The 27,484-nt window shown below is 36.1% G+C and overlaps 1 long non-coding RNA gene across 1 annotated transcript; it reads left to right on the top strand.

Annotated features, from left to right (window-relative positions):
* The first annotated feature begins 731 nt into the window (after positions 1-731).
* On the top strand, positions 732-9,021 carry LOC135209456 (uncharacterized). Its single transcript, XR_010313366.1, has 3 exons — positions 732-875; positions 1,375-1,489; positions 8,883-9,021. It is a non-coding gene; the product is annotated as an uncharacterized LOC135209456 (long non-coding RNA).
* The last annotated feature ends 18,463 nt before the right edge of the window (positions 9,022-27,484 follow it).

Genomic DNA, 27,484 nt, shown 5'->3' on the forward strand with positions numbered 1-27,484 from the left:
TTAAGTCTTGGTTTATTTAAACTTGATGCTTTCATAATGAAAAAAGTTGTAGATAAATATAAGCAACAAAATTAATATATTCAGTTTTTTACATGTTTTGGACCTGTAAAGATACTTTGTAATTTCGGTTAGGGTCAGAATCTGTTTAAGTTTGTGACCGTGTGATATCCGATATCCTGGATTATCCCTTTTAATTTTTACCCTTTTGATAATTAACCATCTGGTATTCCCTGATCTTGTTTGTACCTGAGGCCTTCCTCTCCGATTGTACTTTAGTAGCTCCTTGACGATGTCTGAATAAAGACGAAAGCGCTTGGATTCCTGACTATCATTTCCCGTGGTATGCTCTTATATATATATGTATATATATATATATATATATATATATATATATATATATATATATATATATATATATATATATACATTCGCAGGCATCCGGGGGAAAAGCACAATACAATTAGGTGTTTGTTACTAAGAACAACGTTTTGCAAGTTCATTGTTTCATCTTCAGGGCCGAAAAAAGTATCCAGCTAATTGAATAAACGATAATTATGCATAAAAACATTTAGTAAATTACTAAATCAAACCTTTAGAATAGTAACTCATTCGTAGTATCAAAACATCATATTGCAACGGATGTCTGTCATCTTACAATGGAATGCCCGACAGCCATATTGAATTATGTATTCAATGGGTCGCTTTTCAGCTAATTGACGGTTTGGGTGGCCTGGTCGTCTGTCCTGGAAATCAAGAACGTTTCGCTGAAGGACTACACCACTTACACCTGTGTCGCCGCCAATTCCAGAGGATCCTACGCTGTGAATTACACTCTTGGCTCACCCCTGCCCCCGAATCCACCTCAGTATCTCAATGTAAGTGATTATATATGTATTCATATATTACACACACACACACACACACACACACACACACACACACACACACACACACACACACATATATATATATATATATATATATATATATATATAATATATATATATATATATATATATATATATATATATATATATATATATATATATATATATATATATTGAATGCAGAACGAAAGTCCAATTGCTTGAGAATATCACAAAATCCACGTAAGAAAGGGAGTGAAACCTGGGACTTGGAACAAGTACTTTCGGAGTTTATTCTACAATTTCAATTTTACACTGAGTAAAAAGTTTGCAGAGCTTTATACACACACACACATATATACGTACATATACCACACAGTACTACCCTTTTCTTGTTTTTAACATGACTGTGGATAGAGTTTCCAGATAAATGATAAATTGATAGTAAGTAAATATGTAACGAAAAGAGTAATTATATAATATGTGAACTTTGCTGTCTTCCTAACAGGTCACGACAGTCACAGGTAGTACGGCCTACCTCTCGTTGGGTGCCCCCGGGTGGGGGGACACCCCCTGCGGGCTACACCCTTCTCTATCGGCCGAAGAACGGAGGAAAGTACACGGTGAGTGTCGGTGGTTTTTGGTAGCACGAGTCTGTTCATTACGTCATCAGTGCTTCCCTATACTAATTCACACAGATAAATAATATATATATATATATATATATATATATATATATATATATATATATATATATATAGATCATATATATATATATATATATATATATATATATATATATATATATATATACATATCTAATATATATATATATAATATATATATATATATATATATATATATATAATGATATGCATATATATATATATTATAATATATATATATATATATATATATATATATAACATCCTATATATAAATATATATATAATATATAAGTATATATATATATATATATATAGATAGCATATATATATACATATATATGTATAATAACTATAATATACTATATATATACAATCTATATATATAGATATTAATGAAAATCTATATATATAAGATATATATTATAAATACTAATATATATATATAAATTAATACATGTATATATATATCTCTATATATATATATCTATTTATATATACATATATATATATCTATATATCTATATACATCATGTATATATTAATACTATATATATCTCTATATATATATATATATATATATCTATATATATTATATATATATAGGTAATATACATAATAATTAATGTGTGTGTGTGTTTTTATCACTTCACCGTGATTCATATACATTCATTAAGCTACAAATGTCCTTTATTATCCAATTCGCTCTACCACGGAATTAATATTTTTTCATATATGTTAAAACCGAAGGGGAATGTTTTATTTGATAATAATAATTTCGTCCTCTCGTGGATTCGAACCAGCGGACACAGGAGAAATCAGGTACAGCAAATTGGTTAGTAAAGGACATTTGTAGCTTAATGCATAGATTCATAGACATGTATGTATGTATGTATGTATATGCATACGTATGAATCCCCATCACTTTCCCTCGCGTCAGGTTTCCACCTGACATGACTTGATGGACGGAATGAATTGCGGGTCTCAAGTGCAGATTACAAAGGGCAAATCCGAAGAAGTCCCCAGCGTGACGAAGGGCGGATGATGATAATAATTAATGAGAGAGGAAAAACACCTCATTAGGCGCTTGCTGGTTTCAGATGAGTGTGGTCAACTTAATTTGGGATATTAATGGCCGGATATTTTCCAAACTCTGTGTTTTGATTCGTTTTTCAATGGATTAACTCAGTGAGCGGAAAATTTTGATAAAAATTTGATTGCATCTGGGTTGGAGTAACTCATGAGTTCCTGACTTTATGCTATTTGTGAAAAGTTGACGCATTGCAGAGTTTAATGCTTGATGTACTTGATGTAGTACTACATTTCAGGAGGCAGTTCTTTTCATTGACCAACATTTGTTAATCATGTTTATGTCACCGTAATCTACTTTCTCGCGAACGGGAAGTCTTACTAAGTGCGTCTAGATTCCATCATCGATGGCGACAGTTTTTTTAGTGTCATGTGGATTATTTTCTTTTTATTACCAATTCTTGATAAAATGGTCGTTTTAACATTAGTCTAAAGTTTCTTGCTGCACACTGAGCCCGAACGGACGCCCGAACAGAACCGAAACGTCCGATAGAAATCGAAAGCATGCATTCTTACCTGACTGCGCACACTGGGCCAGAACAGAACGGAACGACGCAGATCTTTTTGAAAGATATTTTTTCTGAAGCGTCGGTGGCGTCTGACAGGGAGCAGTGTAAGCACTCATGTGTAACAATAAATATTGTTGGAAAAATACAAAACATTGTGCTTACAGAAAGTTTTTTCGGTTTGTGTTTGTTAACTATAATAATTTTCACAAAAGGAATTATTGTGAACATTCATTAAGTGTGTAACAATAAATATTGTTGAAAGCATGCAAAAACAGTGTGCCTACGGAAAGTTATTTTGGTTTATTTTTGTTAACTGTAATAATTGTTGTCACAAAAGGAATTATTGTAAACAATTAATAAAGTGTATAAACATTAAATATTATGAACTTCTACTACCAACTGGCTGCGTCGGTTCCGTTCTGTAGCTTCTGGCTCAGTGTGCGCGCTGGACGTCGTTCGTTTCTGTTCTGTTCTGAGGCTTCCGTGGCTTCGGCGGCGGTTCCGTTCCGGCTCAGTGTGCGGCAAGCTTAAGACTGCTTCACGATGATGAAAATGGTTGTCCGTGATTTAAGAATAAGTGTCAAACTCTGGAAAGACAGTGTCACAAATTGTTTATGGTTTGTGGGACAGACCAAAATTGATTAAAAGTTATTCCGATCCCTTAACAAGTATTTGTGAATACTGTTACGAAGTGCCAAGTATCTGGTTACTACACTGACCAATCATAAAATAGTTACGCCTCATAACAGCCAGACACCTGAACCTTCATCACAGATAAATACCACTGAATACCCTAAAGGCAACAGTGATCCCTTAAAGACTTATAAATCAGACTAAGTTCTTTAAAACAGGTGTGAGGTAATCTCATATGTAATTAAATTAATTAAAGGGCATCACTCCATCAACAACTTTAAAAGTTTAAGTATTTCCTTGGTTCTAACTCACTTCAATTAAATCGAAGGAAAACAGTTCAATTACCACTCTATATTTCTATCTAAACCAAATTAAAAATTTATTATTAAACTCAAAATCTATAAGTGAAATTCACAATCTCAGGGAAATTTACTATTCACTGAAAACAACACAAAGTTTAGTTAATTCTTGAATTAATTATTAAGTAAGATTAAATCAAAATTAATTTATCACTAAAATTAAGAAATTAAATTATTCAAGGAAAATTCAAAGTGTTAAGTAACAATCAAAATTTGAAAATTAACTCACAAGTGTTAAACAACAATAAAACTTGAAAAGAATTCTAAGTAAATGCAAAGTAATTCTCAAGTGTTAAACTCAGTTAAATTTGTAATGATTAAATAATGAAAACATTTAAGTTAATCAATATGTGAATGTAAAATTGTAAACACAGAAAACAAAATGTGGAAAATACCAAAATTGCAAAAAAACACTAAGAAAGCATTAATCACACGAATACATATATAGAAAACACACTTAAATAAGAAAAATAGATAAATGCAAAAAAAAAAATCACCACACCAAAATGTGAAAAAATGGCAAAAGTTTCCCCTGGAATAACCTAAGAACTTTCACTATTTCCAGTACTTTTTATGTTTAAGTTTATTGCACTGAACTTACTAAAAATCTTTCGCCTTCTAAAACCAATCTTAGAAGGCCTTTCTCGAAATCCCCGATAAACACTCACACACGAGGCGCCTGTTACACACTTTCACAACGTCTGTTCAGATTCCACAATTAAACACTGAGAATTAGATAAAGATATAAGTTACGAGTGACCATAAAAAAATCTTTACGTTAATGTGAAACCAAAATTCTTTCATACGAGAGAGAGAGAGAGAGAGAGAGAGAGAGAGAGAGAGAGAGAGAGAGAGAACAAAAATTGTTCTCGTAGTATGGAAACGTTAGAGTGGACCTCGTCTAAAATGGCTGGGCAAAAAATTTTGGGAACGAGACAGATATTATCTTAAAATTCTCTTTCAAAACAATAAATAGAGAGAAAGTGGGATTATAATCATAGATAATATTTATTATTACGTGATTTAAGACAATAAAAGTCTCTGAGAATAAAAGATATGATTATAGAATTTTCTCGAATGAAGTAAATGTCATCATATCCGTAAGTGACGTCACAAATCTTTCCATTTCATGTTCTCTTTTGGTAAATCGAGAGATATGAGTTAATTTATCAGCAATATTAAATAGTTAAATAACAAAAGAATCTATATTTTCTTAAATGAAATGAATGGTATCGTAAGCTAAACTTCTATAAACTTCTAACATGACGTAACTTCACAGAAAAATGGTGAAATCTTCACGTACTTTCTCGACAAAAACACACATGTCCGAAACAAGTCATGCGAGTTGTATGATTGACAGGATTCTAAAACAAAATGGAGAACTCGAGCTCCTCTTATCTCTAGTGATGACAGCAATTTCCTGCTTCGAACGAACAATGCTAATTTCTCTCTCTCTCTTTCGCATTCTACGTTATTCTTAACTTCAAATTGTATTTTTGTGAATTCTGGACATACATTATTAGAACATATTAATACTAAGCAAACTAATGCTGAGTCTGAAAACATTACAAACACTTTTACAACATTTCATAGTTACTGAGGTGAAGGTTATGCACTGCAGAGGGCAACAGCTTAAGAATACAGAAAAACTGCCCGATTGAGGGACGACCAATGATGATACGAAATTCAGTGAAGATCTTGTGAGATGTCATGAGACACTGCTAAGAATAAGCAGAGATGTCATGAGACACTGCTAAGAATAAGCAGAGTTTTCAAACTGAAGTGGTTCTTTTTACAAAAAATCATCTCACGAGAAGTCCGAGAAGGAAACATGAGTTCTGTATTGGAGGGCTGTACAGAGTGCCATCATACGTGACTAGAAGATTTCTCTGGAATTACTCTTGCATTTTGTCACTATTCTCAAGGTTTAGTAGTTGATGCTCTCTCTCTCTCTCTCTCTCTCTCTCTCTCTCTCTCTCTCTCTCTCTCTCTCTAACAGTGAAGAGAATCCTAGAGACATAACTGACAGAGTGGATATTGTGAACCTCACCATGGCAATAAGGTTTACGCACACATCTTTGTTAAAACAAAAAAAAATGGTACATTAATATATATATATATATATATATATATATATATATATATATATATATATATATATATATATATATATATATATATATATATACACACATATATATATATATATATATATATATATATATATATATATCTATATATATATATATATATATATGTACAATATATATATATATATATATATATATATATATATATATATATATATATATATATATATATATATATATATATATATATATATATATATATACATATATATATATATATATATATATATATCTATATATATATAGTATATATATATATATATATATATATATATATATAATAGTGAATGTTTGTTTGAGACGAGGTATATTTTCTGTGATATAGAAATCCGCACCGCTTGACCGATGTTAGACTAAATTTGGCACCTGACCCAACTTACATTAACAGGTAGTTTCAAACCCGAACCCGATTCCAAATCCCCCTCCTGTGACTATCCATTCCTCAACCTCCAAATTATGCTCCTATCTCTTCAGTCACTTCCCACTTACAGACCAGTCTCATTTTGTCTTTTACTCTCTACAATCCACGAATCTTCCAAATAGATTCCAGAAACTCCAGACCCATTTTCTGTCAACTACCTTTTCTAATTAAATTAAATTTAATTTCGTATCGTCTCCAAACCCAAGAACACATGGCCCTATGTAGGTTCTCCGCAACCGTAGCTATCACTATCATTGTTTCGATATATATATATCACATATACGCATTAAGCTAAAAATGTCCTTTAATATCTAATTTGCTCTACCTCGGAATGAATATATTTTCATATATGTTAACCGAAGGGGAATTTTTTAGTTGATAAAAAATTCCCCTTCGGTTAACACATTTGAAAATATATTCATTCCGAGTTAGTTTGAGTTAGATACTAAAGGACATTTGAAGTTTTAATGTGTGTATATGAATTACGGTAATGTGTTAAAACTCAACACACACATGCACATATATGATATAAATAAATATATATATATATATATATATATATATATATATATATATATATATATATATAAATTCTTTAGTAAAACATGATACGTCTGAAGTATAAAGGCCCATTAAAACACTCTGGTTTAAAGGTAAGGAATCTTCACTGATAAAACAACAAGATAATAGGATCAACCTTTCCAATGGAGCCTGGGACTCTGACCATATAGACAATATCTTCCTTAAGGCAACAATGAAGCGGATTAAGACAATTAAGAGAACCAGAGTCGGGTTAGCGGTAGCCTCAGGCATCACTAAGGGCATATCTCCCACTATATATTTCCCCAATGTAATTACTTCTGTCATTCATTACTTGATAATGGTGCGAGTCAGTCCACCGAAATATAGACTTTAACTTTAAACAAAGTGTTTTAATGGGCCTTTTCTGCTTAAGATATATACATATATATATATATATATATATAATCATTTTTCCCATTTTAAAAGATAGGGATAAGAGTGTTAAACCACCCATCTTTACCTATATGTACAATACCAACCAACATCAATTAGCCGTTAGAGGATCGCGTTTTGAGAGAACGGTCATACCTAAGGAGTCAACTTTTATAACATTTACCTGGAGTTATGATTTTCCCTTGAACCTTCTTAACTCCTCCAGTATCTAACTTTCTCTCATTCGTTAGACAAGGTTTTCTCAGACGGTCTTCTATTTACAAATGTTGCATATTTATCATTTTTGTGGTTTCCTTTTGCTTGTAGTGCTGTCTGTGTATGTGCTTAATGAGTGGTGTTTTTTCACAATTCTTTATTGTAAATTTAACTTGGAAATGGGGTTTGACCTAGAAATGTCACAATAAATCCTGAAAAAAAAAAAAAAAAACGCTTTCTCCTTTATTGAGGCAATATCGAAGCACAAAAAAAAAGCCTTTATAAAAACGAAAGCATTTGGTACAGTTTTCTGCCTATCATTTTCCCGTGGTATTCGCATTTACAATGAAGTCACGCGTATCTACTGTGATTTTTTAAGCATATATATATATATATATATATATATATTATATATATATATATATATATATATATATAGATATATATATATATATATATATATATATATATATATATATATATATATATATATATAGTGCGTGTGTGCGTTTGTGTGTAAAATAAGCCTTTTCACGACTAATTTCTCTTTCTAACCTCACTTGTGCGAGCGTTTTGTATTTTCGAGAGCATCCTTTTAAGAGTGACAAAATAACATTCAATGGTTATCAAAGTGTTAAACTGATACTCATGATATTCTTGTTGCTGCCAATATATGCATACATTAAATCCCACGTCTTGTCACTGATTTTCCCCTTTATCATATCGTCTTTCTTTTCTATTGATATTATAACAGTAGATAGAAATTGAACAAGTGACACACCGGATGGGAAAACATACTTAAAGTCAACAAGTGTAATCAGCTAACAGTTTGTGCGTATAGCGGATATTGGTGCTTAGCGACTGCATAAGTATAAATGGCTACAATATCACTTCAGTCGTTTCTGGGCAGGCATAGGAAAGTTTTAACTTGTCTAACCTATTAGAAAGCTCTTGTATCCTTAGTATCATTCTTCACCTAGAACTGAATTGTTTCTTTGTGACTGGGATTTCATTTAGCAGAGAGAGGATGTCACTGGAGCCGATGTTACCGCGGCGGAGATCCAAGGACTGACGCCTGGCACAGTTTACGAGTTCCTAATCCAATCACACAACGCTCAGGGAAGGTCTAACTACACCTCTTCAAGTGCTCAGATTCCAGTGCCAGGTAAGACGCACAGAAGCATCTTCAAGAGAAATATCCTTGCAATAACAATTGGAATAATATTGTACTTTTTTTTTTTAACATCCGTACACCGTTTGTTTTCCTCTACTCTCGAACCTCTTAATTCTACCCTGCGTAACGTAACTGCATTGTGGGCATTACTTAAGGTTCTATGCAGCATCCCTTCCACCCCTAGCTGGAACCTCTTTCGTTCCTTTTTCTGTACATCCGTTCATATTCCTTTTCTTCCATCTTACTTTCCACTCTGTCTAACAATTATTTCACAGTGCAACTGGGAGGTTTTCCTCTCGTTACACCTCTAAAACCTTTCGCTGTTAATTTTCTTTTCAGCACTGAATGGCATCATAGGCCCCAGCACTTGGCAAGATTCTATATTCATTCCTTCCTTCGAAATTCTACCTTGAGTGTTCTTTCCGAATTCTTAATGTTTCTCTTCCTGAGATACATCAGTTTATTCCCTCACTCCTGTTTTATCCTGATTACTAACATTTCCCTTCACAAAAAACGAGATTCTAATTCATCCTCCATGGGTAAGCCCCAGATTCTTTTTCTTTTCTGCTGAACGTTCAGTGAAGAATAAAACTCTGATTATTTCCATCCCTGCAGGAGTTGTAAAGAAGTTGCCAGCAGCAGCAGCAACAACAACAGTCAGCCGGGTGTTCCTCTCCTGACACTGTTCCTTACGTCTCTGACTGGCGCAGCCTTTGATGGTTCTGAACGTCAGCATCATCGTCTGCTTTGTCAAGCGCTTCGTTCTGAAGAGAACACTTCAGGTAAATGTTGCCAAGTTTCCCTTGCAGTTTCAGAAATCGTTGTCTGAAACAGAGAAAGGCGTATCCACTTAGTGTCTATTATTGTATGCTACATGATTCATAAATGGCTAGTATTGATGGTATGTTAATGGCGCCACTAACGCTCGGTTCTACCTGCACAGGTATGCCTGCACAGTCGGCTTGAGCAGGCAAAAATGAACCCACTAACGATCAGTTTTGTCTACACAGGCTTGAAAACCGCCACTAACACTGTTCTACCGGCGCAGGTATGCCTGCACATTCGGCCTGAGCAGGCAAAACTGAACCTCCAAACTTTCTGTTTTGCCTGACAGGCTTAACTACGCAGGTATAACTGAACGTTAGTGGGTTCACAGGTTGACTGTGCAGGCATAACTGCTTAAGTATAAATGAGTGTTAGTGCCGGCCTTTAGTTATTAGGTTGTATTTTATAAAAGTAATAACAAAAACACGTTGACATTGTCTTACTAATCTCTGAGTATGTTGTAAAATACAGGAAAGAAATCCATGTCATAATTGCTTCATTCTGTAACATGATCACTTTAGAATAATAAAGAATTTGGTCATAGAACTACGATTGACTATTTGAAAGAATAGTTACGACAAAGAAAGAAGTACATTACAAATTATTGAGTATATTTTTCTTCTGGGAGTTAGAAATAAAATCTTACTCTGAGGTTCTTTTCCATGGGTAGTGACCCCCACAAAGTTTGAGGGTCGATATCTATGACTAATATTTCCTGTGGGGTCATTATCTTTATGATATTCATAGTTTTTTTGTTCATGTTTTTACAGTCATCCTCAACGGGCTTGTGCTTAACACGCCGTAAAAGTGGATACATACCGGGTTAAAACCCTTGGGGTCACTGTCAAGGGAAGATCCACTCTAAGTAATGAATCTTCTTGTAACCCTTACAATAACAGTAGCGTCTGTCCTGATAAGCACTCGATCTTATTAAAAGAAAGATGCAGAATGGTAAATATGTGCAATTCATAAGCAAGCATAATTCTGGCATGCTTTATTCTCTTAGTTACTGAATGCGTTTATGAAATCCTATCTTTAAAGAGCATGACCAACATAATGAACAAAATATGTGAGCTAATGAATGACCAGTCATTTCACTACTTCTTCTCGGGCATCCTCATATAATGCAGCTGTTTCTGAAGCTTATGGGCCTGTTTGGACACCTGGCTTGGACCTTGAGACCGGGAGAAACTGGAAGCATGACTCTATATCATCTCAAGTGCATTATCAGGTAAGAAACTGACTGAAGTTGCCATATTAGTCATGAATAGCTACATTTCTCCAAACGTTTACATCAGAATTTCGTTTCAGCCTAAGCTAATTAAGCTGTTTTTACTCTGAAGATGGAAATAAATAAACTTTTCCTTTATATTTAGAAAGGGATGGTATTATAGATTGCTCAAATACATAATCATTACTATAAGCTGGTTTATTTGTGATTCATCAGTTATCAATCCTTTATTCTGCTTAGTTTTTCTTCATATTTTTCCTTTAGTTCATTAGTCAGTCTCCAATGGGTGAAGAAGAAAGATTCCTCCTCACAACTCACAGTCTCATGACAGAACTATCAGAGTATCAGAAACAGGAAGAAACTCCTCTAACAACAATACCAACTTCTGATTACTTCATCAGCACAGCCAGTCCTCTAAGTAATTACAGAAGTGACTTGATCAATGGAGGATTGAATTTAGCAGCACGAAAATCCCAGTCTTCAAATCTCTGACACAATTTTGTGAATTTATGACACCTGGAGAATCACAAACACGGTCTAGATGGACAACATTTTTAGAAGGATGAAGGTAAGGTTCAGTCTCCAGACATCCCTGATGTGTGCCCCAAAAGCCCCACATTATGCCCTTCATTGACTCGTCTGCAGAGTTGTGAAAAGGACAGTGAGTCAACTTGAGGATAATGAAGACAGAATCTCTTTGTCGTCAAATCATAGTGACTCCTCTTACAAAGGCATTCAAGGCAAGCACGTGGGTTCAGATCTCACGCACCACTAAAAGCAACGTGCATCAGGGCAACGCAAGATGCCCTGCAGCTATTCATAAGTCAGAAAGATTAACGTCTTCTTGTCATGATATCAGAAGGGAAGCCATAGCTAATAAACCATGCTCAGGCCCTTTCTTTTTCCAACATTTGTTTTGCTCCACTAAACTCACGTCACAGGTCATATATCACGGTCAGCCACATATTCAGCAACAACATGAAGAGGAACAGAACGTGAGTATTGCAGCATTTACAACATCATGAATCTTCAGCAACGACAAATGTCACAGCTACACTGCCCTCAACTAGATCATCAACGGCAATCCACAGAAAATACACCGGATCATCATCGAATCATTCATCAGTGGCCTGATCACCACTACCAAGAACGTCAACAGAATGTAGACCATCAGAATGATCCTGCCATCACCATTGATCATAATCAAGATCAGCATTGCCATCTGCTGCACTCAGAACATCATCCCCACCCTGTGCAGCAGCAAACATTTAGGACAGGCATCATCACGCTGGAGTAAGTGAAGCCCCAGATAATCATCACCAGCATCAACAACTCAATGAAAATCTAAAGTTTCCAGAAAGGCAGCTTTTCAACCACAGAGAACACGATGCGCCATGTTGTCACATCAGAAACCACCATGTTTCATCAAACATTTCCCTGCTGTCATCAGTCTCTCAGTTCCATCTCCATCAGCCTAAATATGAAGAATACCCCCAATTGCACAATAAGCATGCCCAATACCAATATCTAGGCATCAAGTCCCTGCAGTCCCACAGCAAATATTTCATAGTTTGCCTCGTAAAATGCGACGGTATCATTCTGAAGACCTAGAGTCTCCTAAACTTCACAGAGTCACTCATTCCACGAGATCATCAACTCCTCAACTCTTTCATCAAACATGGACCTCCACAGAGCCTTTCAAGTAATCCAATAACCCATTCACAAAGTGAGCACAGTTATTTAACACCGTCTCCACAAGGGATTACCAGTTTCATAAAGATTCGGTTTGCTGAACACTCCTTCATTACAAGAGATAGACTCCTGTTCAGTATTCCAGAGTGCAACCATCAGCTCTTACTATACAGGATATGACCTATGATAATAATGGTTATGGTCATTTGAAACTACCCTAGGTAAGTAAATAGTGACTTTATGTATATATCAACAAGATTCTTTCTTCTTTCTATTACATCATTAAGATTTTAATTCATCTGTCTTATTTTTCTTTTATATAAGGTCATGCTTTCGGAGCATTAGCTTCATATTAGACTCCTTTCTTCCTTGTGAATATAGCTATCAGATGATCTTTTTCAAAGTACCTCACTCCATCTGCAGACTTCTTTTTGTAATATTTACACATTTTTTGTGTAAGGGACAACAAACCGTTCAATATCAACTGAAGCTTTCACTGAATGGAAGGGATGTAAGTTAGCAAAAGTACAAATCTAATAGGCGAAAAAAAAAACAGAAATAGAAAGATGTACCAATAAGGACTTAAGATATGCATCTAAAAACGGCAATGGGAGTAAGAACTTTGGCCATGATCATGTCACTATAAAATTTCACCATAATGTCTCATAAACTTAGGAGCATTTGAAACCATGACACTACCAGGATGACTGTTCCACAGTTTTACATTAATGAATGAAAAAAATCTAATTCTGTGCAGTGTGGATTGCGGCATCTCAACAGATCTATTGATGTCAATGACTTAAAAGGTGAGAGTTTTGTATTATGTCACGAGACGCAGGCATTCAAGTAACCAAAGGGAATTAATTGGTTTAAAAACATGGTCTCGTGACTGACATAGTCAAAAGAAACACTAAATTCTAGACTCGTCCTGCAGAATTCATTACCTAAACAGAAACCAGAAAATCACATCATCTGGGGTAAAAGATCCTCAAGGAAAGTTTCTTCCACTGTAGGCCGGACAGTTGCCATGGTTTTGACAGAGAAAGCCGAAGATGAAGGATAAAGATGAGACAACCTTTTGGTAAAATGCCAGACATCCTCAGACCTCCTATGAAGCTTTTCCATACACACCAAAAGGAAGATAAAATTAGCAGAAAAGTCTGCTCGAGTATACAATCCAGCAGGCGAACTCGAATCCAAGAGAAGTAGAATACCAAGGTACAGAGGCTATGGCACTACCCAAGACTAACCTGTTATACCAATAAGAGCTTTAACGAAGCAGGCCTGATGATTAAAAGTGCTTTTATAGACTTGAAAGTCGACCTACAATTTTGGCAATATTTACAATATTTTGGGAAGTTTTTATTTAGATTGGATATGTTGTTTTCTAGAAAAATCTTATATATATATATCACACACACACACGCACACACACACACACACACACACACACCCACACACACACATATATATATATTATATATATATATATATATATATATATATATATATATAATATGTATATATATATGTGTGTGTGTGTGGTGTGTGTGTGAGTGGTGTGTGTGTGTGTGTGTGTGGGATCTAGAACGGGATGCAATCTATTTATTTTTTTAACTAATCTGAATCTTTTCCACTCCAATTACCTACGCTAACTAAGATCAGTTTAGTAACTGGAATGAAATACAATTTAGTTGAAAATGGTTCTGACTCATGAGTGTCAGGAAAAGGAACGCTATTCAGAGACGACTTATCTTTGTAGTCCAAAGGAGTAGATTAGAATGAAGTTGGAATTAATCTAAATGAAAAGATAAAAAGTTTATTCCCCTTTAAGGGTATGCAGCTTTATAAGGAAAGTAGAACAAAACTACACACAAAAAGAGATGCAGCTTTACAATGAAGTTAAAATAGAACTACACACACTAAGGAGATGCAGTTTTATAATGAAAGTTAGAACCAAACTTCACAAAAAAAAGAGATGCAGCTTTATAATGAAGTTAGAACAGAACTGCACACAAAAATGGAGATGGAGCTTTTTAATGAAAGTTAGAACCAAACTACACGCAAAAACGAAAACTAATGGAGCTTTATAATGAAGGTTAGAACACAACAGCGCACCAACAGTGTATTATATTGTTAGTATTTGTTTGATTTGATAATACTATTGTTCTCACCAGACATGTAGACAGATTATAGATTGAACAAAATCTATCTTCAACAGTGGGAAAATGAATATGGTTCATTAAACTAAAATGGTAAATTGCAATGATTCATCAAAAAAACTAAAAAACAATTAAAGAAAACAGACATTTATACACTTTTATACAGATATGGAAACCATGAAAGAAGTTAGAAAAAGAATTGTAATTGGTGAAAGTGACCTAACGTCCAATTTACAGGAAAGCGTCATCTTCCCTGAGGTTCTAGTTTTTTGTACAGCAATAACCCTAACAATTCTTTTCCATCAACATTAGGGTTGATGATTGTTGGGGGTTAGCATTTTACACACAGGGAGTACGACCTTAATTTGGGAAATCATCCTAAGTAATACTGTCAATCTGAATTTTCCAAGAGGCAAAAACCATTTGTTATTCATACTTGTGCCAGTCCATGAAATGGATGATTTATCTAGGGTCTTTGTACGATCTCAGATAATTCAATTAACATTAGACCATAAACAATTTTCAACAGTATAATAAGCAGAGATAACTGACAGGCTTTCATTTTAATAGGTCTGCACATTTGAAGTAATTTACATCCAGCTTTCCTGTATTTTGTAGTTTTTGATAAAAAAAAGAAATGTGCATTTTACGCCAGAGTAATAGGCGTCTATAGCAGAGGTAAATGAGATGATTATATCTGGTATTTAGGAAAAATAAATGAAGCAATAATTCACTCTCACATTTCTTATTTTCTTCTTCTGTTCTTTTCAGAATTATGAGCACAATCGTAGGTTAATAGTACAAGGAATCGGTCCAGTCAAAGGTTGCCAGGATCATAATGAATGTGCCCTTCTTTCTCAGTTTTATACCAAATGCATAACTGATCATTTTTGTAACCTGATAATTTATGTCTGTATCCTGATGTCCCACAGAGAAAATAAGTAACATTTCATGAAAGTTATTTCCTTCCCCCTGACTGATAACTCTATATGGAATAAATAAGCACTTCGTTCCGAAGACTTTGCAAAATACGTAAAGGTCAATCATAAATCAAATAATACCTCAAGATAAGTCGATTTCTGAAAGCCGGAGACATCTATAGTAGTTTTTGAAAGCTATAGAAAAGTTGATTTTAAGGCTTTGGAGGTTACATAAACCTTCTACATCAATAAATAAGTCAAGGTAAAACCTACCTATAAGGTACGTTTCAGGAACCTTGTAAAATCATATAGAGAAAAGATTCAAGGAGAATTGGAATAATAATAATAATAATAATAATAATAATAATAATAATAATAATAATATAATAATAATAATAATAATAATAATAATAATAATAATAATAATAATAATAAAATGCCCAACTGGAAAGCCCCAGGTCCCGATGAAGTCCATGGATACTGGCTCAAAAACTTCAAGGCCCTACACCCACAAATAGCAGAACAACTCCAGCATTGTATTACAAATCACCCTGCGCCCATATGGATGACCACAGTAAGAACATCCTTAGTACAGAAAGACAAGAGTAAGGGAAATATAGCTAGTAACTACAGGCCTACCAATAATGTGGAAGTCACTAACAGGTATCATCAGTGAAAGGCTATACAACTACCTACAGGATGCAAACACCTTCACCCACCAACAGAAAGGCTGCAGAAGGAAGTGTAGGGGCACAAAAGACCAGCTCCTGATAGACAAAATGGTAATGAAGAACAGTAGGAGAAGGAAAACCAACCTAAGCATGGCATGGATTGACTATAAGAAAGCATTCGACATGATACCACACACAGGGTTAATAGAATGCCTGAAAATATATGGGGCAGAGGAAAACAACCATCGGCTTCCTCAAAAATACAATGCGCAACTGGAATACATACTTACACGCTCTGGAATAAGACTAGTAAGAGGTTAAATCAGGAGAGGGATCTTCCAGGGCGACTCACTGTCCTCATACTCTTCGTAGTAGCCATGATTCCCATGACAAAGTACTGGCAGAAGGTGGATGATGGGTACCAACTCAAGAAAAGAGGCAACAGAATTAACCATCTGATGTTCATAGACGACATCAAGCTGTATGGTAAGAGCATCAAGGATATAGATACCCTAATCCTGACTGTAAGGATTGTGTCTGAGGACATCAGGATGGAGTTTGGAATAGAAAAATGTGCCTTAGTCAACATACAAAAGGGCAAAGTACCAAGGACTCAAGGGATAAAGCTACCAGATGGGAGCAACCTCAAACACTTAAATGAGACAGGATACAAATACCTGGGAATAATGGAAGGAGGGGATATAAAACACCAAGAGATGAAGGACACGGTCAGGAAAGAATATATGCAGAGACTTAAGGCGATACTCAAGTCAAAAACTCAACGCCGGAAATATGATAAAAAGCCATAAAGACATGGGGCAGTGCCAGTAATCAGACAGCGCAGGATTAATGGAATGGACGAAGGCAGAACTCTGCAGCATAGACCGGCAAACGAGGAAACATATGACAATAAACAAAGCATTACACCCAAGAGGAAATACGGACAGACTATACATAACAGGAAAGGAAGGAGGGAGGGGACTACTAAGTATAGAGGACTGTGTCAAGATCGAGAACAGAGCACTGGGGCAATATCTGAAAACCAGTGAAGACGAGGGGCTCAAGAGTGGATGGGAAGAAGGACTGATAAAAGTAGACGAAGACCCAGAAATATACAGAGACAGGAGAATGACAAAGAACAGAGGAATGGCATAACAAACCACTGCGCGGACAATACATAAGGCAGTGGCTATAGAGGGGAGAGCTCAAGAAGGAAATTGAAGGAATGATAACAACGTCACACGATCAGGCCCAGATATTTTCAAAGAACGATAGATAGAAATAACATCTCTCTCACATGTTGGAGGTGCAATACGAAAAATGAAACCATAAACCACATAGCAAGCGAATGTAAGGCACTTGCACAGAACCAGTACAAAAAGAGGCACGATTCAGAGGTAAAAGCCCTCCAATGGAGCCTGTGCAAGAAACGCCAGCTACCTTGCAATAATAAGTGGTACGAGCACCAGCCTGAAGGAGTGATAGAAAACGATCAGGCAAAGATTCTCTGGGACTATGGCATCAGAACAGATAGGGTGATACGTGCAAATAGACCAGACGTGACGTTGATTGACAAAATCAAGAAGTATCACTCATAGATGTCGCAATACCATGGGACACCAGAGTTGAAGAGAAAGAGAGGGAAAAAATGGATAAGTATCAAGATCTGAAAATAGAAATAAGAAGGATATGGGATATGCCAGTGAAATTGTACCCATAATCATAGAAACACTAAGTACGATCCCAAGATCCTGAAAAGGAATCTTGAAAAAATTAGAGGCTGAAGTAGCTCCAGGACTCATGCAAAAGAGTGTGATCCTAGAAACGGCACACATAGTAAGAAAAGTGATGGACTCCTAAGGAGGCAGGATGATACCCGGAACCCCACACTATAATAATAATAATAATAATAATAATATGCTTTTATTTCGGCTCGGGGCCATATAACATTGAATATACAAAATACAGACAGTAGCAAACACAATCTAGATACATGTGACATGATAAAATAGAAAAAGAAATGAATAATCGGCACTTATCCACAAGGTAGCTGAGGTAGCATAAAAGCTAGTAATCATCATACTGTAATAACAGTAATAATATTGTTGAGAAAAAAAAAAAATGCATTGAGAGTAATAACAGATGGTGCATATATTATATAACTCAAATTTTAACTAGAGACCTTAGGTGGTTACAGTAGTCAGGTCCAGAGGGCTTAATACATAAATTAAATGTAAATAAAACTTTAACTTGATAGTAATCACAGTAATAATGAAAAATTAAAATATCAGCAATAAATGTAATAATGACAAAAACTGCAGATGACATCTTGCCAATACAGAGATTAAGTCCTTTAGGGGACAAAGGCCTCATTTTCCCATCTTTCCCACAATTTTGATTTTCTTCTTGCTTCACTCCTTAGGATGCTTGTATGAGCGAGTTGCTGCTGTTTCTCACTCGGGTTACCAGACTGGACATTGTTCGCCTAACAATGATTTTTAAATTGTCCAGGTGGTTTTCTATGAACATCTGTGTGGCGGAGTGGTAGCGGGGAGTGTTTGTGAGGCGTCTCAGAATGTCATTGTGCACTACAGTGATGCGTCGCATGGGCTCTCGGGTATAGTTCGTCCAGAGGGAACACCCATAGATACTGTAGCAGTACGAGCGGAAGAGCAGCAGTTTCACGTCTCGGTGACAGAAGGCAAACCTCCTTGCAATCATGTTGCCCGCTGCACATAGTTTGACTACGCCTCTGTTATGTCTGCCGTATCTTTTAGGTTCGTCGGTGATAATGGTGACCCAAGTACGGAAAATTCGTGCACAAATTCCAGCCGATGGTTTCCGAGGAAAATTTGAGGTTCTGCAAATATGCTTAAGCGATCTCGGGGAGCAGCGACATGCACTGGGTCTTGGTTTCGTTGTAGATTATATCAAATTCCTCTGCATATTGGCGGCAAGCTGGGTCGATGAGTCGTTGGAAAACCTGGCACTGATGGGGAAATCAGAACCATATCGTCGGCGTAACAGAGGTTGTTTATAGTTGTTTCATTGACAGTGCATCCGATTGGGAGCGAGTTCAGTTGACGTTCAAGGCATCTGTGTACGTATTAAACAGGTATGGAGAGAGAATGCCCCCCTTGCCGAAGAACCCGTTTAGGGAGCCGAAGGGTAAGATAATACGTTTTTTTTTCCCCATTTGACACAGAATTGCTGTGTGGAGAACCAGCAATGTAAAATGCCAATTAGATAAAGGGGTGTGCCCCATTTTATCCAGCTTCAGGAAGAGCTTCAGGTAGTTTACTCTGTCAAATGCTTTTCTCACATCTACAAAACAAAGGAAAAACAGGAGAGGCTGATGATAGGTAGTAGTTCAGCAATTCTTCAGTATGTAGATGCATTGTCGGTTGAGTGGATTTGCTTTAAACCCGAACTGGTTGTCAGTGGTGTGTAGAAAGAAAGGGGAGAAGTCTCACTAGAAGAACAGACTCAAGTATCTTCGATGCGATCGTTGTGATTGCAATCGGCCGGTAGTTGCCAGGGTCAGCTGCATCCTTTAGCTTGTTTTTGATTAATGGTATCAAGTGAACCTAAGAGTAGGGAGTCTGGAAGAAACCGATGAATTATGCACGCATTGAATAGGGCAGCTAGCAAAATGTAAAATTATCGGATGGCAGAGTTTTGAAGGCCTCTGCAGGAAGACCATCACAGCCGGGCGATTTATTATTAGGTAGGCTGTTTATGGCATCGCTGATGTTACCTGGCGTAAAAACGGTCTGCAAATGAAATTGAATGTTGTCAGTAAGGAGGTTATCTACATCCCTTCGGGAATCTTGATCATTTATGCAATTCAGGATATTGTTGAAGTGATCGCCCCACATATTTGCAATAGCATCGTCTCCGACTGCTTCCCCTACTCTCTGTGATAGCTTTTTAGTTTTGGATTTAATGACTGGATATTCTTTCCAGAGACGAGGATAATCACCAGATTCTAAGTTTTCTAGACATTGCATCGGCTCTTAGTTGTTTTTTCATATAACCTGCAGTGCTAAGAGCAGTTTGAACTGCGCTCTCGCCTGTCTCATTAGCAATGCAGTGTGCCCTTCCCTGGGGCTACCATTTTGCCTCCACAGTAAAAAACATTTCTCGTGAGTATGTATACAGATCTTTAACCAAGTCATTCCATCCAGGAACTATTACGAGAATTACCTTGACGAAATCTGTAGGCAGTCATGCCCGAAGCAGCAAAGCGGCAGATTATGTTCGAATAGAATTCATTCAGATCCCTCTTGTGGTGGTCATTTCTACAATTTGTGTTAGTACAAAGTAAGGCGTCTGCCGGTTGAACTATTGACCGCATCTGGTTTCCGTGGTCGTTCTAAAGTATCTGGTTTTCTCTTGTTTTTAAAATCCCAGTTTACCGCTGGTGGGTGGTCAGTTAGGGGGTTCACGGTAGGGAGGGATGGGGTACTGAATGACACCTGTAATGGGATGTGATCGTAGCCCGTTGCAAGGTCATAGCGAATATTGCAGGTCATAATAGAATCATGAAGTTGTGGGGATGTGATGCAGTGGTCCAGTCAGGAAGTTGTAATAGCGTCCGCTCTATTATGTACTATGAATAAGAGGAGGGAGGGAGGAGCATAACTCGCTAATTTGGAGAGCATGATTTTGACAGAAGCGAGTAAGTTCATTATAAAATTGTTTTGTGGGGTGTGAATTAAGGTCCCCTATTATACAAATATGATCAGCTGGAGAATCATGAATAATACTGTGTAACTCCCCTAGGATCATGCAGTAATGATCAAAATTATTGTTATTTTCCCATGGCATATAAACATTGATAATTAGGATTTTAGAGTTCCCTATTGTCACTTGAATCCCCAGCAATCTGTCACTCCTGGAGGACTGTGATAGACAAAAGAAAAAAAAAAATAACAGTTTAGTACGTAGGGTGATACATGATACTGATTAACAAAATCGAGAAGAAAGTATCACTCATCGATGTCGCAATACCAGTTTTTCTGTACAGTGTATAATCAAAGCCACGAAAATGCACCTATCCTTCCAGTGGTCTCGGTATAATGCTGTCTGAACCGCGTCCCATGAAATTCTAACAACGGCTCGGTGGTGGCCTGGCCTATATCGTTGCCATACTCAATATTATGGCTAACTTTACCCTTAGATAAAACAAATAAAAATTACTGAGGTTAGAAGGCTGCAATTTGGTGTGTTTGATGATTGGAGAGTGGATTATCAACATACCAATTTGCAGCCCTCTAACTTCTTTGGTTTTAAGATTTGAGACGGACAGAAAAGTGCGGACGGACAGACAAAGCCGGCACAATAGTGTTCTTTCAGAAACGGAAAGCGACCAGAATGTACTATATGAGCCGCCTGACGAAGATTAAAGAAAATAACTAATGATCAATAAAGGGAATCATTAATCACTCGTCTGAAATCAACCTTTGACTTTAGGATGTGCCAGATTTTTTTTTTTCTAACAGTGGGTAACCTTGTTAAAGGTAAGCTGATTAATGCTAATTACATTTATCTTATCGTTCACTTGTCTTTTCCTGATATAGTGAAAGAAAAACGTTCATCGCAAGACAATGATTTCTATTAATAATGAATTGTCAGTAGCTTGGTCTTATCTATTATGATTCCATACTTTGCAATTGTAGCCTCTCTCTCTCTCTCTCTCTCTCTCTCTCTCTCTCTCTCTCTCTGTATATATATATATTATATATATATATATATATATATATATTTATATATATATATATATATATATATATATATATACTATATATATATATATATATATATATATATATAGTGTGTGTGTGTGTGTGTGTGAGGTGAAATTCTCTCTCTCTCTCTCTCTCTCTCTCTCTCTCTCTCTCTCTCTCTCTCTCTCTCAATCAATCCAACCGATATCACACAATTACCTAAGGTAACTAAATCAGAGGCGCGAACTACAAATATGCATTTATTTAAGAACAAAATTTTTAACTAAATAAATCAGGTTCTCAGAAACAAAAATTTTTAACAGAATACGTCAAAATTCAAAATCCAAATAATTCATTACCGTTATCCCAATAACCCTGGGGATCGAACCAAACCCGTCCACCTCTTTCTCTACAATAACTAACATTAGTTTAGTCATAAAATAGGCAACTAGGAGAGTCATAACACAGTCTTATAAGTAACACCACTCCATCAGGGGAAACTCCACACTTCCCGGTTTTCCAGGACCAGAAACGTCTAGAATAAAGAAGGATCCCATATAAATAAATTGCAAACAAACCCAAAATGACATAAATCAAAAAGTCATATGGAAAAGAATGTCTCTGAAATAAAGGTTTAAAATATAAAAAGTGAACGTTATTCTTAGGCTTAAAAGTATTCTTACCCATTTCAGCACTAATCACTCACAACAAAATATGACATGGTTGTTCTAAATCGGGGCTGCTTCTAAGAGCCCAATCATTTCACTTTCCCATTATGTAGAGGAACAGACCACACGAACCCACGTAAGAACTTTCTCACAAGACGCTCCCTTCAAGATGACGTAACTGATTCGTCACAAGTTCATTGCACTGGAATAGAACGTGACGTCATAACAGCTCATTATCACACCCATAAAATCTACTCAAAACCAGATTCTTGCTTCCACTTATGCACGGACATAGGACGTGGTCTGTTCTGCTTAGGCAGCGACTTCCACTCGGCACCATCCCAGTGATTGTGTCAACATTTTTGGAGCTAAAGCTGAATCTGTCCTTTTAAGATTTCCTCTGTTTCCACAGAGAGTCAAAATGATGATAACATCTACGTTTCAAAGAATGTCGTAGTTCATCATATCCGCTTATCAACCATCGGTCAACAAATATATATAATATATATATCTAATAAAAGGGGCTCATAAAATCGCCAAAATATTGTTAGATGGAATTCTGTTGTAACAGCATTTTACCAGTCACACACACACACATATATATATATATGTATGCTTAAAAAATCACAGTAGATGCACGTGACTTCATTAAATAAGCGAATACCACAGGAAAATGATAGTCAGAAATCCAAGCGCTTTCGTCTTTACTAGACAATTCAATCGTCTTAGTAAAGACGAAAGCGCTTGGATTTTCTGACTATCATTTTCCTGTGGTATTCGCATATATTTAAATAGTAGTATATATATATATATATATATATATATATATATATATACTATATATATATGCATATGTATATGCTGTATGTAAAATAAATAGGTTAAGTCAGCAAAGCGAAATCACATAATGTGAAAACACCATACCTAAATTCTTCAGGATTTTTTTCTTCAGTGGCGCTTCGAAGAATCGGAGAATGATTGCAAAGTGACGTTGAATTGAAAAAGAAACTCTACAAAGAAGTTAATCTTGGATTGTACAGGAAGAGACTTTGAAGCGAGAGCTGCAGTCTCATAAATGTGTTAACTGAATTTTTTCATTGGATCGCAGCATTTTTGACCGTGCTTCTCACAGTATGTTGGAGCTGGAGACAGAGAGAGAGAGAGAGAGAGAGAGAGAGAGAGAGAGAGAGAGAGAGAGAGTGAGAGAGAGAGAGAGCAATAAAACGAGTATATCATACATGATATTGCCGAATAATCTTCTGATTTCGAGAAAACGGCACAGATCTTAATGATAAATACACTCGTATTATGTATTAACATCTATGCTTGAAGGGATGATCCCTGGTGCAAAATTGCCCTGCAAATCAAGTTCCTCTTTTGCCAGAAACTGAAAACTTCAACGAAAAAAGAAACGAAATTATGACGAGATACTCGTCAGAAGATTCGGTTTACGAAATCAGACACTTGTTGAGGTAGTGTTTCTCCAAATATCTGTCGTTGACGACATTTTATCCTTCGCTATTTTGCACAATCGATGACTGTGAATTACAAATAGGCTTCAGATTGATGAGCGATGAAGCCGGCATATGATGAGTCTCATTCCTGAATCTGCTTGCATGGCTAAGTGACCATTTGACCGTTTTAGTATGAATCAGTAATTTTGGACATTAGGGCTTTGTGGATCCTATGTAGAAGAGGAGCCTTCAATGCAAAGGGTAACCAATATCACGAGTGATCATCAATGCGTATCAGAAACATAGCAGAGCAGCCGTTGCCAATCATTTGTTTCATATCCACTGATAGGAACTTCTAATCGGTGTCATGAGCACGAGATCACTAATAATGTAACATTACATTTTATGGAAAATTAAAGTCCTCAGTAGTATGTATGTTATTACTATATACAGGAAGCTTTGTGCCAGTTGATAGAGTTAGCGAAAGCTTTCTGTAAAAGGCAATATATTACATATTTACTACTGCAGTCTTTATTTTCCATTTAAGACCACGAGAAGCTATGATATCAAATTATTTATATTCTACTTTGAGTTATATGAAATCAGACTTGACTTTAACTGTCTTTCTTTTTAGTCTTGCAAACACAGAGTTCCAAAACAAATACAGATCTCAGTGTTAATGCGTTCCGTTCACCATGCAGTATCATATTCTTTATGTAAGCGATGAATGTTCATATTCGTATCCTGCAACAACTTATTTTTTTTTATGATTTGATGTCCTTAAAAGCTTCTTGCTTTGACTAGCGAAATGATTTCAGTTGGGTTTTGTGATAGGTTGTTATCTTTGAAGGTTGTGGGCGGTGGGAAGTTTATGAGACTAGAGAGTGTCACTAATGACGACTTTCTCTTACCTACAAATATAGTTGAAATGGTCGGTCACATTTTGTGAGGAATGATGGAGCAAACGTGAAGCGGAGATCCTTTCTTGTTAAATATGTACAACATGACATGACAACCAAAAAAAATATATCTATTTTTATACAGGTAAAATATGAGTAAAGAAAATATACCTAGGTCTCACGCAGAAGTTTTTATGAAGTTTTTTGCGAGGTTCCTAAAGAGAGCAATAATGAAAATACGGTGCTATTTTGACATGTTATCTACACGTCACCAACTCCGAGGAGTTGGTCAAATATTTATTTACTATCACACATATAGAAAGTGTATAATACTTTTGATCCCAGAGGGACTAGTACTAAAACACGGCGTCCCAAGGAGCTTCCGCCATGTCTAGTACTATAGTAGATTCACATCACCCGTGCATCTGATGTCTAGTCCAATCCCTTATGACGCTCCTGATTGGCTGTTCATAAGCCAATCACAGGGCTGGAAACTCTCCGTCTCTCTCGAGAGTTCACATTAGCAGGATGTATGCTCTACCTCTCCTGAGGGATACTTTTGAAAGACGTATCCCTCAGGAGAAATAGAACACCCATCCTGCCTAAGTGAACTCTCGAGAGAGACAGAGAGTTTCCAGCCCAGTGATGATTGGCTTATCAACATCCAATCAGGAGCGTTGACAGGGAGTGGATTAGATATTAGATGCACGGGTGATGTGAATCTACTATAGTGTGGTATGCTCTGTGTTTGTACAGTATGTTTCTGTATGGACGGTGTGTTGAATTTGGTTTGGGTATGGATAATAATTTTATTAATTAAATAAGCAGTCAATTCATTGGGATATGGCGTATGGTGAAGAAGGGGTGTCACGGTAATTATTACATTAGTTATGGTGCCATCACAAAAAAAAAAAAAAAAAAAAAAAGATTGAGAACCGATGCGAATAAGTAACGAACTGATATTGCAGGATTGACATAACCAAATGTGTACTGAATCTAGAGTCGCGAATTTCCCCATGAAACCACTCGATGATCTATTCCTTCCGCACATCTCATTCATGCCAGTGATGTATGAATATATTAAAATGAAACTGGAAATAGTCATCCCTTTTCACGTCATTCAGGAAGTGCAATTTCGTGCTTGTCAACAAAGGCAATTATGTCAGCGAGACAAACGAGTTCCGGTCCTTTCATCTCGCGCTTATCAGCAGTCGGCTGTTTTTTGTGCTTAATGGCTGCCACTGGAGGCAGAAGACGGATTTTTGTTCTTCATCGCAGATGTCGACTCATTAACCTTCGATTTCCTCTAAATTGGCAGATTAAATGTCAGCACCGGGGACGCTCTGAAGAGGACCTCTGTGTCACACCAGCGGTCTTCTGGCGATGGAAGTTCACTCTCGACCTGGTTCGAGAGTCACGTAAAGCCGTTGGTCCCGTTGCTGAATAACCACTGGTTCCATGCAACGTAAAAACACAATACAAACAAACAAACAAACACACACACCAGCGGTCAATGTACAGAAATAAAACCTGCTTGGTTGGTTGGTGGCTGCATCAGATTTAAAAGGCCATCGCATTCCCTTGTCCCAAGTGTACCCGTGGGTGTTGTTAAGTGTTAAAGGGAATAGGTAACCTATACTGGATATCTGGACTGGTTCACAATGGCAAAAACAATGAATCATTTTTGAACGATCGATTAACATCAAAAAATGCAAATTACATTTTATTTGGAATAAATATTTAGACCCTAGTCATTATTTGAGGCTTCGATGCTCAGATATCAATTTCCACTGAATTAAGACAAGACTTTTCCTATTATTTCAGGTAGTTGTTATTTAACTTTTTTTTTTTTTGTATCCTTTTGAAAAGTAGCGTCAGCAAACAGATTTGTAAAACTAAATAATGAACGGGTAAAGGAATCTCTTCATGGAGATTTTCTTGAATTGAATTGCCTTGAAATATAATCTAATTTACGTACAAATATACAGAATGGAAACATGAAAAATATAATCAATGAAAAAATACGCATTACAGTTCGATCAAACTTGGGGATAGCACTCATTTCCCATCATGTAACAATTGAGCACCTGATTTGCAAACCAAATAACTGTCTTTAGCTTAACGGACGTTCAACACTTTGTGGAAGACACTATATCCTGAGGAAATTGCAATATATATAGCAATTAATCTTGCATTG

The sequence above is a fragment of the Macrobrachium nipponense genome, chromosome 38, assembly GCF_015104395.2.
Source record: "Macrobrachium nipponense isolate FS-2020 chromosome 38, ASM1510439v2, whole genome shotgun sequence".
NCBI lineage: Eukaryota > Metazoa > Arthropoda > Malacostraca > Decapoda > Palaemonidae > Macrobrachium > Macrobrachium nipponense.